Source organism: Hyalella azteca, unplaced genomic scaffold (genome assembly GCF_000764305.2).
Source record: "Hyalella azteca isolate HAZT.00-mixed unplaced genomic scaffold, Hazt_2.0.2 contig13012, whole genome shotgun sequence".
NCBI lineage: Eukaryota > Metazoa > Arthropoda > Malacostraca > Amphipoda > Hyalellidae > Hyalella > Hyalella azteca.
This window is the reverse complement of record NW_025942949.1, coordinates 48,386-63,023: the sequence shown is the minus strand read 5'-3', so window position 1 is coordinate 63,023 and position 14,638 is coordinate 48,386. Positions and strand designations below refer to the sequence as shown.

The following is a 14,638-nucleotide window of genomic DNA, read 5'->3' as shown; positions in this document are numbered from 1 at the left end:
GGATATAAAAATGTTCTTGGTAATTAGTGTTTGTTATTTTCGTAGTGCTAAGAATAATAAACTGTATTTTTAATGTTACTCATTATCAGCAACGGTACAAACTGTCGGATGACCTTATAATAATTAAGATGAGTGGCACTACCATTGACGTGGCCATTACGACTGAAATAAAGTTTGTGAAGCAGCGTGTTATTATTTCCGTATTACCCACTTGAGCTTAAATTATTCCTCATAATCCAGATGAGATCCATGATTAAATCAAAGTAAGTTTTTAGGCCATTGATATTGCTGTTGAAGTAGTTAAGTATTATTATCAAAATCTGACTGTTTGATTACTAAAATGGATTCAAGTATTAGTACGGTAGTTTTTTCTCTTTTTATTTCATAAACCAATAACATTTTATATTTTATGAATTTTTCCCCCTTTCAATATTACATAAAGTTGGATTAATTAATTTTGTGTTACTGTAATCTAAGTTAAATTATATGTAATAGCTCTCCCCTAATAACAACTTGAGTTGTAAAAATATTTTTTCATTTTTCAAGCAGGTTCCTTCAATAGGTGTTACCAGCCTACCTAGTTCGGTTATAAGTTCGCTAAACAGGTCATCATGCCTTAACATAGGCCAAATAAAGGTGAGATTTGCTAAGATGAGCTAGATATTGTTTACAAAATAACTAAGGAGGAAAATTAAACATGCCGGTTATGAATAAAATTAGCAAGAGAATGGATGAGCACTCCCAAGATTATTGTTGTGCCTTAGTACACATATTAGTTATAACAATCGCCGACCGACTGGTACCATCAAACCTGTTAACCTTATTTCGGTGTTGTATCCAGATGTGCTCGGTATTGAACGGTGAGGCACTTGCACGGGCGGAACTTGATACATTTGAAATCAAACAATATTTTAGGTCATATGAAGCATCAGAGATCAATCAATGGTTTATTTTGAAATTTAATATCTGTAAAGAAAAATTGAGCACAGAAAATGTCGAAGAAAAAATTAATTGGGCTCATGTTATAACGGAAGAACGTAAATGAAGGAATACGACATCATCGAAGATTGAATTATTCAATTACTAAAATACACTATTTTATCCGTGCCAACAAGACTGTCACATGAAACGAGCGACTAAGTTTTAAGAATTCCAGACCCATCGTTCCCTGGAAACTATTTCACTCGACGGAAATCTAGATCGCAGAAATCTCTCACTCAACCAAGGAAATCTCGTTCGTGGAAATCTGCTATACAACAAAGGGAATCTCTTCTGAATATCTCTCACTCAACGAAGAAAATCTCGATGTTGGAAATCTTTCAATCGATGAGGGAAATCTCACGCTTGAAAATCTCTCCTTTGAAAATCCCTCCCTGATCGACGAGTATCTCACTATTGATCGCTCCAAATCGCCAACTCACTGTTGGATATCTCGCTCTTAGAAATCGATCACTCGCCGTCTGATATCTCATCCATGAAAATCTTTCACTCACCTCCGAAAATCTCACTTTGGGAAATCTCTCACTCACCGTCGGATAACTCACTTTTGGGAATCGCTCAAACACCGTCGGATATCGCACTCTCGGAAATCTCTCACTCACCGTCGGATATCGCACTCTCGGCAATCTCTCCCTCACCTAGGGATATCGCGCTCTCGGAAATCTCTCCCTCACCTAGGGATATCTCGCCGCATTTGCAGGGCGCAAAACAGACGCGGCAGAGGCGGGAACGCCGACATTGGTGGGCCGGAGCCTCCAACAAAGCGCTGCTGCTGAGTTCTTTGTCAACGGTCAAAGCTGAGGACAGGCGCGAGTGATGCGAAATTCCGAGCAGGCGACTGATGCTGCGGGAAACAACAATCTGTCTATAAAACGGGCAAGAAATGCAAGGTAGACAAAGAAAATGCGATAAAAAACGGGTTAAATGGAATACATTTCTGGCAGACAATTTTGTGCAGTTTAAAATTTTTCGGTACTGAAATATTAAGCAATATTGCGTACTTGCGCCAATACGCAATTTAGCTGCAGCAAATACACTTTTGACGCTTTATATTTAGCAGCTATTTTTCATTATTAAAGCATCCACAAAGAAATGCACAATTTGAAGAGAATTAATTTAAACGGAGAGCAAAGCTTTAACATTGCTCTGATTTATATTCCATCATTCCATTCACCAATGCTTGTTTCCGCGGTCCACGGCACTTGAGGAACGCGTTCATGTCCACAAATCTCGATCGTAATCGCTATCATCGGCGCGCGGATAACGTCCTCATGGAAGAGCTTTGCCGGCATTAGCCTGTATTTGGCAATCTTAGATCGAGTATCTGCAGCCTACGGTCGGCAGTGGCAAGCCTTGAAAAATATGAATTGTGAATATTCGATGCAATAAATATAAATAAAGTCTAATTTTTCAAATAAAATATTCAAAAATGTTTAATAATAACAGTCGAAAGTGAACTGTGAAAGATAGCAATATTAAACATAACATAACGATATTAACGTAAGTAACGTAACGTAACGTAACGTTATGTAACGCAACGCAACGCAACGCAACGTAACGTAACGTAACGTAACGTAACATAAGATAACATAACATAACATAACATAACGTAAGATAACATAACATAACATAACTTATCTCCTATCTCCAGCCACTAACTGTTGCAGAACCTCGCCCCATGCAGGTCAGAACTGTTGCAGAACCTCGTCCCATGCAGGTCAGAACTGGTGCAGATAATTTCAAGATCAGCTACATACCAGACAGATCAAAGCAATTGTTTTATGTACGACCCCTCAAGAACTCTTCGTAAAAATTAGGTAATTTAGAGCCCTAATTAAATAACCTTGTTTGGTAAGAATCATTTAGGACTTAGGCCTAGTCATTGCAGAACGTACGTCATTATTACCTCGTCGTCCTGCAATGACGGGGTAATAATGACGTTCTGCAATGTAGGAAAATGCAAGATTATGACATTCTGCAATGAAAAAATGCAAGATCATTATGAATCATGAGTTGAATGGTGCATAAAATATTTTTCATCGCATTCTGCATTAATACTATGTTCCTCTCATCTGATAAACTTAATATATTCAAAGGAATACTATCCCTCATTACCATTAGCAGTTATTAATCTAAATACAACGTGGTTTTGTGTTTTAAGAGCCTTAATCGAGTTTGCGTTGATAACAAACTTCAAGTAACTAAAAGAAACCAGTTTTCAGTGAACGCCACCTTAGTTAATGTTAGGTTAAAATCAGCAGTTTAAATCTGAAGTAGGATTAAGATCGATTGTTCTCTATTGCTAATTAACACAAAATATTTAACCCCAAACATGTAAACAAAGTTGCCAGTCTGATAGACCTAATATTTTCGACATATTTTGACACATAAAATTAGGCCTCCAGTAATTCTTCAAGTTTTAAAAATTTCGTGGTGAAAAATCATATGAATTGTGCAAACTTCCAATTTGATCGCATCAACTACAATATAATATCGCAAAAATGCATGATCATTGAAATGGCATGAAATGACATTAATGATTAATACGTCATTTTGTTTGCTATCACAGGATTTTAAACTAAAACCGAACAAAAATGCTCTCAATACATTTGTAGGATCAACAACATTATCTTAACTCTTCAATAGACTTCACAAGCAAGATACTGGGAAGAGCGCAGGTCATAACAGAAGTTTTAATTGAGTCCTGGACGGTTAAGAGAATCTCTGAGCGCCCGATGCTCAATTGTTTGCTCTGCGCACGCCAGTCACGAGCGCGTAACTCCTGAACTCCGCGCTGAGTAACTCACTTCAATTAAGCCTGCCGATACAAGCTCGTGATTGTTCCTCTTAGAGCTCACTTTTATTTCTTTGCTTGAGGAGCATTCATTATTATTGTATTCCGATACAAGCAGCGCTATTGCTCTCTTAGAGTTCACCATTTATTGTTTATTTGAGGAGAGTCCATTATTTTTATATTCCGATACAAGCACGTTATTGCATCTCTCGGATTTCACATTCATTAATTCGTTGAGGGGCATTCAATACAATTCATAATGGCAGAGAGTGAAGTTTCGATGGATTGTTTTTAATCCACGGTTTTACCACTAAGGATTTACATTAGGCATATTTCCCATATACTGTATATTCATTAAAGTTGTATTCATTACACTGATCACCGGAGACAATGGTTGTGGGATTCTTTTTTGTGGATCGATAAGCTTTTTCCCAAATGATTTCAAAACAGGCTTTGTTTTTTCTCTAGCACGATTTTTCTTTAATATTTGCATTTCTAGGTGAATTATTGTAATAATTATATATGTTCGTATGCATAATTGAATGCTTGATAGAAGCGATCCCACGCATAAATTCATTTTACTTAGAATCAAATATCTGCAATACCGGGAGCTATATTAGGAGTTAATGCACAAATAAACGTAATGCACCAATAATTATTATATTTATGTTAGCACCATACAAATATAATTATTATATACATATCTCACATACAAATACCGATATGTCAAAAACTAGACGTGTTTGAGAAAAAGCTAAGTCAGGAATCAGCAGCGAAAAAAGCTTTCCAATCCACACAAAATGACCTCGGAACCATTTCCTCTGTCGATGATTATTCTTGAAGACAGTGAAGTGTTAAGGTAATCATATTTATCCACTGTTTGCCTTATTAGTAGTTGCAGAGAAGAGATCCCTTATCTGCATTTATCATTCAAATCGAAGACAGTGAGCTTTTGATGGATAATTATTATAATCATTTAAAAAAGCAATAGGTAGTAAATATTCGTAATTGGTATTCAAACTTCATCATTATTTTATATATTATAGACGAAAGTGAGGCTTCATTAGATTGAAATAAGTCCATATTTCTACATGATAAAGATTTATTATCTGTATTCATTCATAAAGTCTCATTAAGGATTTAGGAAATATGAAACTCATTATGATTGGCAATGATTTTATGACTGATCCGATATCATTGGAAAAGTGTTATGCAATTCAGTTTCAATTTTTTACTTATGTTTCAAAGCCAATGTGACGAGACGCATGAAACTCGTTCTTTACTTCTCCCGCGATCGTGGATTCCAGGCAGAAGATTATGTATTAATTTTCAAAATTGTAGCACTTGAATAAAAACAAACTACCATCAGTCATTCAGAATTCTAACTCAAGGTTCAGAGCATCAAAGCCGTAAATTTTTCTTCCGCCCATCGCAAAGGCACTAAAAGTCATCGTGTGATGGGAATGCTGAATCCTCCTTTGCCAAGCGAACTATTTTCGAAGAAATGCAAAATGACCTAGCTGGAAAAAATAGTGTCATCATCTGCCTTCCAGCTCTGTTGCAAGTTCTTGAGTCAATTCTTTTCTGCAGCTCATGATACAGTGAGGAAAAATTAATCATTTGCCCCGCACTTTAGTCAAGAGAGCGCTACTTTGGACCCGTGGCGTTCCTCAGGGTTGCGAAGAAAACCTGAAATCGTTTTCTTTTTGGGCAACGTTTTCTGTTCTTCAGGCCAAACTTTCGCATGTCAGTGACGAATGGCGTTACTCGGCCCGAGACATGCATTTGCATACACAACCGACCCATAGAGCTTTAGGCCTCTTTCTCAGTCCTGTTTTACAAAGTGGAGAATTTTTACGGCGGGATCACTTCCATGTCCAAGTTTAAATGCTCAGTTAAAAGCGTGGAGACCTTCCAGAAGTGAGAGACTTTGCTACAAAGTTGAATTGGAACGATGTTTTTTTTTCAGGCGGACGAGATCGCATGGCATTTCAGGGGAAAAAATGCAGGCTTAAAAACATTTGACATCGACACTTGAAACTTTGCTCTCATTTTAATTCGAGTCCATTATTTTTACATGAATAAATTTCCCGCTATCAGCAAACACCGTATGAACAACCGCCGCTGATATTTCAGGAGTTCAAATTGCTCAATTACAATTAACAAAAATTTGTTTAGCATGGCTTGCAGGGAGTACGATTGACTTTGCAAAATTATTATCCTACTATGAAAAATTTATACTCAAATAAATCTATCTCAAAGAGGCCCCGTCAAACTGTTACACTATTGATCCAACCTTATCATGTTCATTTATAATTTATCTTTCTAATTTGCCGTCGCCTTGTTTCTTTTTAGCGCATTTTCTCATTTATGGAAAAAGGCGCAATTTTGCTTGTCATGTCCGTCTGTCCGCCCGTGACACGTTTTCGTCGACGAGAAAATGCGCTCTCTGTCACTCGCTGCAGTGAGTACTGAGTTATATTTTTTTTGGCTTGACTATTTTCATTTCCGCCGCTACATATAATGCTATCTTTGCTGCCCCCCCCCTAAATTTTAATTGGGTAACACCAATACATCAGTTATTTTTAAAGCGATCATACTCAACTTGAGATGTTTTCCTCGCACTGAACAGCACTGACTGCATATGCGTTCCACCATTAATCGAACTTTTGAATTTAAACACGGTTAACATATAGAAAACATTCAACTCAGAAGTTTTGATACAACCGACACACAACTTATCATTTTTCAAGAACCCAAAAGTTGCAAATAAGCTCAAGGAACTATTTTCAGAGCGGCATTATAGATGCAAGAGTTCAAGTCAATGAAGCTACACGGGCAGATCTCACCATTATAGGCGGCAAGGAATGACAGCTTCGTTGTCTTGTGATCTCCGACATGTCATCAAATTATCGAAAACGGGCCGTTATCGATACTTGACTGTCCTCCAGACTTCTTTTTCCGATAAAGCGTTTGTTCTCTCGAGTCAGGATCAAGGCTTCATTGATGAGGAGGTTCTCTAATGACTAAATTATTTCAACGGCTTTTTCATTAATTAGTTTTGCCTTGCATAATATATTCAACAAATTTTGATGATTGTTAATTGAGATAATTAAACATTTTTCCCATTTGAGATTTTAAATGAAAATTTTTCGAATTTTAGCATGGTCATAAAGAGAATTTGATTTGAATTTCAACAACATCGTCCAGATTTCTTTCTTTTTGAAAAATTCTTTAATTGAAAGTCGCTTAAAAATCAAATGCTGATTTCACCTGGGTTTTGTCGATTTGAAAGTCGGATTTAAACTCCGCTACTTACTCCGTAATTTTCTAGATAATCGCCGAAAAACTAACTTTCCATTCTACTGGTAATTCTACAAAAGCGAGTTGGACTGATGGTGCGATAAGTAATTAATTATCTTATCATTTTTCCGTCATTAAGAAGCAGATGGACCATAACACATCGTTTCAATAGGTAATTTACAAAAGAAATCTAATATTTCTTCCGCTTCAACTTTTTAAGTGCTTTCTTTCCTTTAAATCTGCAATATACCAGATGATAATTTATTACAATAGAACTCTTTTCAATCCTACGGAAGGTTCATTTTTTGGTTGTTGAAGTTGAATAATTGCTCCTATGTAATTGTCCAGATGTTCTCCGATGATATTCTGTAGATTTTCTTTGATGATATTCCCCAAATTTTCTCTGACGATATTCTCCAGGTGTTCTCTGATGAAATCCTGCAGATTTTCTTTGATGATATCCTGCAGATTTTCTTTGATGATATCCTGCAGATTTTCTTTGATGAAATCCTGCAGATTTTCTTTGATGATATCCTGCAGATTTTCTTTGATGATATCCTGCAGATTTTCTTTGATGATATCCTGCAGGTTTTCTCCGATTATAAGGGTCGCGTTCTAGATTGTTCCGATGATATCCTGCAGGTGTTCCCGATCCCCGAGTCGGTGTTCACGGTGGACAAGAGTCGGTCCGGCAAGAGGCGCGTGGTGGTGATGTTCTAGATTGTTCCGATGATATTCTGCAGGTGTTCCCGATCCCCGAGTCGGTGTTCACGGTGGACAAGAGTCGGTCCGGCAAAGGACGCGTGGTGGTGATGTTCTAGATTGTTCCGATAATATTCTGCAGGTGTTCCCGATCCCCGAGTCGGTGTTCACGGTGGAAAAGAGTCGGTCCGGCAAAGGGCGCGTGGTGGTGATGTTCTAGATTGTTCCGATAATATCCTGCAGGTGTTCCCGATCCCCGAGTCGGTGTTCACGGTGGACAAGAGTCGGTCCGGCAGAGGACGCGTGGTGGTCAAGGCTGTGCAGCTCGGCGCCGGCGACGCGCCGCTCAGATGCGAGATTTCCGGCGAAGCTCCGTACTTCCGGACGGACGAGCGCTGGGCCAAGATGGAGGTCGCGGGTGGGCATTTTGGTGATATTCAGTAATTTATTTAATATTATTTCAGTAATTTGTGGCTAAATGAGGATGAATCAGATATAAGGTATTAATTTCGTTTTTCACTCTGAGGCATTTCAGGTGATGCAGAGTATAGTTGAATCCAGCTACTTGGCTAAATTGATTATAATTTCTGTTTTGAGATGAATTGGGAAATTTCACGAAAGGATTCTGCACACATTTTACAAGGCATTGGCAGTGGCAGTGAGAGTTTGAATAATATGATTAAATTTCATACCAAACAAAAAAAGCTGTAGAAATAACAATTCGTCACATTTCCCTGACAGGAATACAGTATATGCCATAGATGTTACCTTTCCGTTAATGTCTACATCTGTTTTTATATTTGGCTAATATAACAATAAACATAAAATAATTATTCGCAAAATGAATGCCGTCAATTTCGATCGATACTTACATTAATTATGTCTTCCGAATTCTTTGCAGTGAGAGTAAATTAAATATGGTAAATTATTAAATATCTTCTAAAAATTAAAAAAAACGTAGCCCCATTTGAATCTTCAATTTTATCCTCGTAACCACTACCAATAAATTATAACAAAATCTTATTTCTTCATTTATAGTTATATTGCAGAATATATACTTGATATAATTTAATATTTTTTCTGCATGCATCGGTTCATTGCAATTTTTCGTTGCGAACATTTGCAACTGAGTCCGTTTTTGCGCAGCTTCCATCAGCTCAGCTGCCACGCTATCAATTTCTTGCTCAGCGTCGACAGCTCGATGCGATTTTTTTGCTCCTTCCGGCGATGCTGCTGGCAGACGCGAGGCTTTTTGCGAGACGACTTACGACATCTGACAACCATTGATTGCTCCTGATGCTCGAAAAACATCGACTTACGACATCTAGCAACCTTTAATTGCTACTGATGCTCAAAAAACATCTACTTGCGACATCTAGGAACCTTTAACTGCTCCTGATGCTCAAAAAACGTTTACTTACGACATCTTGCAATCTTTGATTGCTCCTGATGCTCAAAAAACAATCGCCTTACGACATCTCGCAATCTTTTATTGCTCCTGATGCTAAAATAATATACGTTTAAAAACTACTTTTTAAAGACAACACTTCCAAAGAATCCAGTATCTTCAATCATACAGATGTACAATGAATTTCTCATCTAATTTTCGAAAATTAAAAAAATTACCTTTTCAATTTTTTAAATATACATAAATTTTTTTTAATATATAATTTTTTTCTCAAAATTTCTCAAAAAACATCGACTTACGACATCTGGCAACCTTTGATTGCTCCTGATTCTCAAAAAACATCGACTTACGACATCTTGCAACCTTTGATTGCTCCTGATTCTCAAAAAAAACATCGATTTACGACCACATGTAACTTTTGAGATTGCTCCTGATGCTCAAAAAACATCGACTTACGACATATTGTAACCTTTGATTGCTCCTGATGCTCAGAAAACATCGTTTCATGACTTGTTGTAATATTTCATTGCTCATGAAGCTTAAAAAAAATATGATTTATGACAAATTACAATCTTATGTCGCTTACATTGACTTACGACACTCTGAAATATTAAATGCAATACATATAATATTAATACCTAAAATATTAAAAACATACTTTCGCTTAGCATTATTTCTCTTGATGCTCGAAAAATATTTGACTTACAACGCTGCGTAATCTTTGATTGCTTTAGATACTTGCAATGCTTTTGATTGAGTGTAATGTCTGGTACCCTTAACTCATATTATTAATAACTTTATTGGGTTCTATCCATTACAACAGAAAATACAGCATCGCACTCCGTCATAATTTATTATTCTTCATGTTATTTTATTAAGTTTGATGTTCAAATCACGTGTGCTAAAGGAAGCTTAAAGGAAGCTTCCTTAATCTAAATAAGATTCATATAACGATACCCCGCAACCTCTGATTCACGTTGAATCATGAAAATTTGGCATAGGGTTCTTCACTTATTAATAGTTATTTTTCCCATATTTGTTCATCCATCACCACAGTAAGTCAATTATTACAATACCTATTCATTTGGAAATATACTTACAAGCGAAAAAGACAGTCCATTACCGAGTAAATCGTGATTGAAATCTACATTGCACACGGCAGCAATTTTTAGTTATGTTCCCGAATCGGTCAAAAGCAGCCGATACACCAGTTTCTTCGATGGGCACAGCGTTGTTGAGAGTTGAGAGATGCGGTGGGAGGATCGCAGAGATTTATAGCTGAGAGAAGACTAGGAAGTCGAGAGATACGGTTTGATATATTACGAAGACTGAGTACCGGAAGGGCGACTGGTACAGCAGCAGCGCAGTTTGGCGACGAAACGTCTGACATGTTAACTGATCTGCCGGGACTGCAGCAATCTACTCCAATCAGAGCCTTATGCTCAAGAGGTGTAGGAGCAGAGTTACCATATGTACAGAATAAGGTCTTGGAGTTTCGTAAGAGGCAGCATTAGACGCAATTTGTAATATATTCATGCATAATGCGATATTTGTCATGCCCGTAATATTCTTTGTGTTTAGAGACGTTCTATTGTAACCTCTGTTGATAAAGTTAGGCTGTAGATTGTCGGTAATAAATGTAAATACGCCATGAAAATGTATTCTACATTCTCGTTAATGTTCGACTGTCATGTATCAATTTAATGAGGCTCATAGAACCTTCTTCCTATGTATTCTGCATTGCAATGTTAATACATTTGTAAAATATTGTAGTTTGTCATTTGCTATAGAACTTAAGTCAGAGAAGTATGATTGTATAGACTTGAGATTCTTTGATATATTCATGTGGTATATACAATAAAGAGAAGAAGAGTTGCATTGTTAGTTCGAAAAAATTTGACGTTGTACTTCATGAGACGTTCGAGAAACGATTTCAGTAGCAAGAAGTTAAATCTTCATCAATGTATTGTATAGTTCACTATATTCGGAATATTGACATACACAAACGAACGTGACTAATGTTCAGGTAATTGTAGGTGCCCGTACATTTTTTCTATTAAACGGAACTCAACGCGCACCAAAAAGTATACTGTGTGTATGTAGTATTTGTGGATATTGGGTTAGTAATTAGTTACGTTGAGTAAATATATAAGTTTTCATATCGTAGGGGTAACCGTATTCCGCGAAATTATTAATTTTCGTATCCAACTCTTGGTGACGTCTCGGACAAATTTAGGCCGGACTTGCGGCCGGTCTCGCGGCCGCTCTCCAAATTCAGTGAACTAGGAATACCTCTCAAAGTAATGAACGTAGCTCGATGAAACTTGGTACACGTATTCATTAGGACGTAACGGTGATGTTAGCTTGTGAAAATTTTTACATTTCGCCTTCATTCGTGAGTTATATGGCGATTCGTGCCGAAATTCGCAGTGAACTAGATATTTCTTCCAGAGTGCTGAACATATTTGATCGATATTTTGAATACACATTCCTAAATACTCAACGGTGATGTTTAGCCCATGAAAATTTTTTAGATTTAGCCTTCGTTCGCGAGTGTTTCTCCATTTCACCCTCATTCGTGATTTAAACAGCAATGCGTGCTCGAATTCGCAATGAAAATTAAATTTCTTCTAAAATACTGAACGGATCTGAACGAAACTTTTTTACATTCATCTACTGAACGAAACTTTTGTATCTTCATTCGATGAAGATATGTTTATTTTATGGTGGGTTTATTTCCTTGAGAACTCTTAATCATCTTGCGATTCAATCAAGTTCATCATATTTAACTCATTATAATTTATTTATTTATTTGTTATTATTTAGCTTTGACCATTTGTACAAGTTAATGATAAATTTATTTACTAAATATGTATTATATTTTAATCTCTCTTAAATTAAGTTACTCTAAGAAATCTACACTCCCCCTCCTCTCCCTCAGTCGTGCCCTCGGACCCTCCTTCCCTCACGGGCGTCGCTGGAATGTATGCCCTCAACTCCCACGCCCTTGTCACCTGCACGGCGCCCCCCGCTCTGCCCAAACCCGAGCTTGAGTTCCGCGTCAACGATGAGAAGGTGAAATTAAATATTATCATTATTATATCACTTTTTGAATCATTATAGTTTTATTATTGGGTATATTATTATTTATGGTATTATAATTTATACGGGTTTTATCAAACTTTTGCTTGAGTTCCGCGTCAACGACGAAAAGGAGCTATAATATTTTATAATTATTACGAGTATTTCACTTCAGACTATTTCAGTATTATTGTAGGCATCGTAAAATGTTTAAAATGTTCAATTGAGGCAAAAAAATTGAGGTCAAATGTACTTATTTTCCCTACGAGTTTTTCTCTTATTTTTCTTTGTGCATTTGTGCATTTTACCTATTCTTCCAATTCAGCAGTTGTAGCATGTAGCATTTTTAAAGTTATTTCGTTGCATTTTTTCTATAAGATGCCAGCTACTTCAGGCAAATCATTTCCCGAAACAAATTTATTTGTTTTGTTTATGTCTAAATTGAAAGGAGGCAATATTAATTGAACATCTGCTTAGGTCATCGATGACCTACATTTAGAATGCATTCCGGTAAACTTTTATTTGCTTTACAAACCTCTTATCATGCGGTACAAAAAAATCGAAATTCCTAAGTGCAACCATGTAATTGATGAAATTGCCATTAAAACTTGTAATGCAACAGAAGGTTTCTATTCTGGTAACCTCTCACAACGTCGTACATAGCGACGTTGTTTCAACGTTGAAATCTTGTTGACATCTGACGGTAAAATTGCGATTATATATATATATATATATATATGGGGATTTTAAGTCAAAATTTAACGCGATTTCAATGTTTAAACAACGTCGAAATGTACGACGCTGAAAAAATGACGTTGATTCAATTTTCATTCAAAACTAATACTAAACGTTATTTCAGCGTCATGAGTTTTGGTGTTTTTACGTTGATTCAACCTGACATTGCCAGCTGGGTCATTTTATCCAGAACATAAAATTCAGCAATAATTAAATACTTTATCGAAATATTTCATAATTCATCAATTAATTCCACTCAGGTGCACCCATCTCTCCTCCTTGAGCCGCTCGTACAGCTGAACAACGCTACGAAGCTCTACTCGGTGTCACAAACTCTACGGTTGCGCACAACTCTTTCCGTTGCACGCAGAGGCTACGTCATAGTGCGATGTTCGGCTTCAGTTCGTGATCTCTATTGGAAAAATTCCGAAGTGAAACTCAACGTTGATGTTCCCGAACAGTTCAGACAGAGACCCGAGTTCCACTTATTCGGTGAGATTGACTGGGAGTTGAAAAGTTGTACTGTTTTAATTCAACGAGTATTAAATTGAGTAATTTGGCTGCTATATTGTACGTCAATTTTTCTGACACCTCAATTTTCTATTTAAATGTTATATAACTTTTTTTGAGGCTTAGATGGCTTTGTATGACACTGTGTGTTTTGTGCCATTGTGTGTTTTTATATTTGCAGTTCATTGTAGATTCTTAGATTAATTCATGTTGATGTGAACAAAACAGAATTACATTGAGTCTTTTTCACAAAGATTTCTTATTAAATGAGAAAAAGAAACACCAATTAATAAATAATTCAATGCAAAATTTATAAATTAAACTGCTTCTTATCATCGGACTCGTGTTCTCATCTCCAGGTGACGCCGCCATGTCGACATCGTCTCCAGTTTTCTTAATTTACCTGATGACGTCATCGTTTGCTTTACGTTTCTAGTCCCGCTACAACCCATGTTTTTTGTACAAAATCATGACGCAAACTGAATATGTTTTTGATGTGTCTGTCATTGACAGACACATCAAAATGTCATTGACATTTTGTGTCAATGTTCATGTCATTGACAGATGTCATATATTTGTCCTTGAGACGTGACATGTACTTGGACATGTCCAAAAATAAAGTTATTAGATATCGAATAATAACATTAAAAGGAAAATCCACGTACTTTAATGTTATTATTAAATTATCAGTAATCAGGCCGGATTCAAAGACTATCTATACATCACGCACCGACTAATTTGTTTATATGAAGTAGATCTCTAAATATTTCATTCCAGGCTTAAAATGTCTTGGAATATTCACTTCCCAGCAGGCATCTGACGTTGAAACAACGTTGATTATTGGTTGATTTCAGGTTGAAATGTTGAACGACCAAAATTAAACGTCATATCAACGTCGAAATCTGACCAACACTAGAAGGGACGTAAAACAACCTTATTTCAACGTTGAAATAACGTCAATATTGGTACGTTGAATTTTTATTAATTTTTAAACGTTGAATCAATGTTGATTTCAGGTTGAAGTGCTGAACAACCAAAATTAAACGTCATATCAACGTCGAATTCTGACCAACACTAAAAGGAACGTGAAACAACCTTATTTCAAC

At 36.5% G+C, this 14,638-nt stretch overlaps 1 long non-coding RNA gene across 1 annotated transcript; it reads left to right on the top strand.

Moving 5' to 3' along the window:
• Positions 1-2,663: 2,663 nt before the first annotated feature.
• LOC125178815 lies at positions 2,664-12,266 on the top strand. Its single transcript, XR_007157032.1, has 3 exons — positions 2,664-2,683; positions 7,739-8,216; positions 12,148-12,266. It is a non-coding gene; the product is annotated as an uncharacterized LOC125178815 (long non-coding RNA).
• Positions 12,267-14,638: the final 2,372 nt, after the last annotated feature.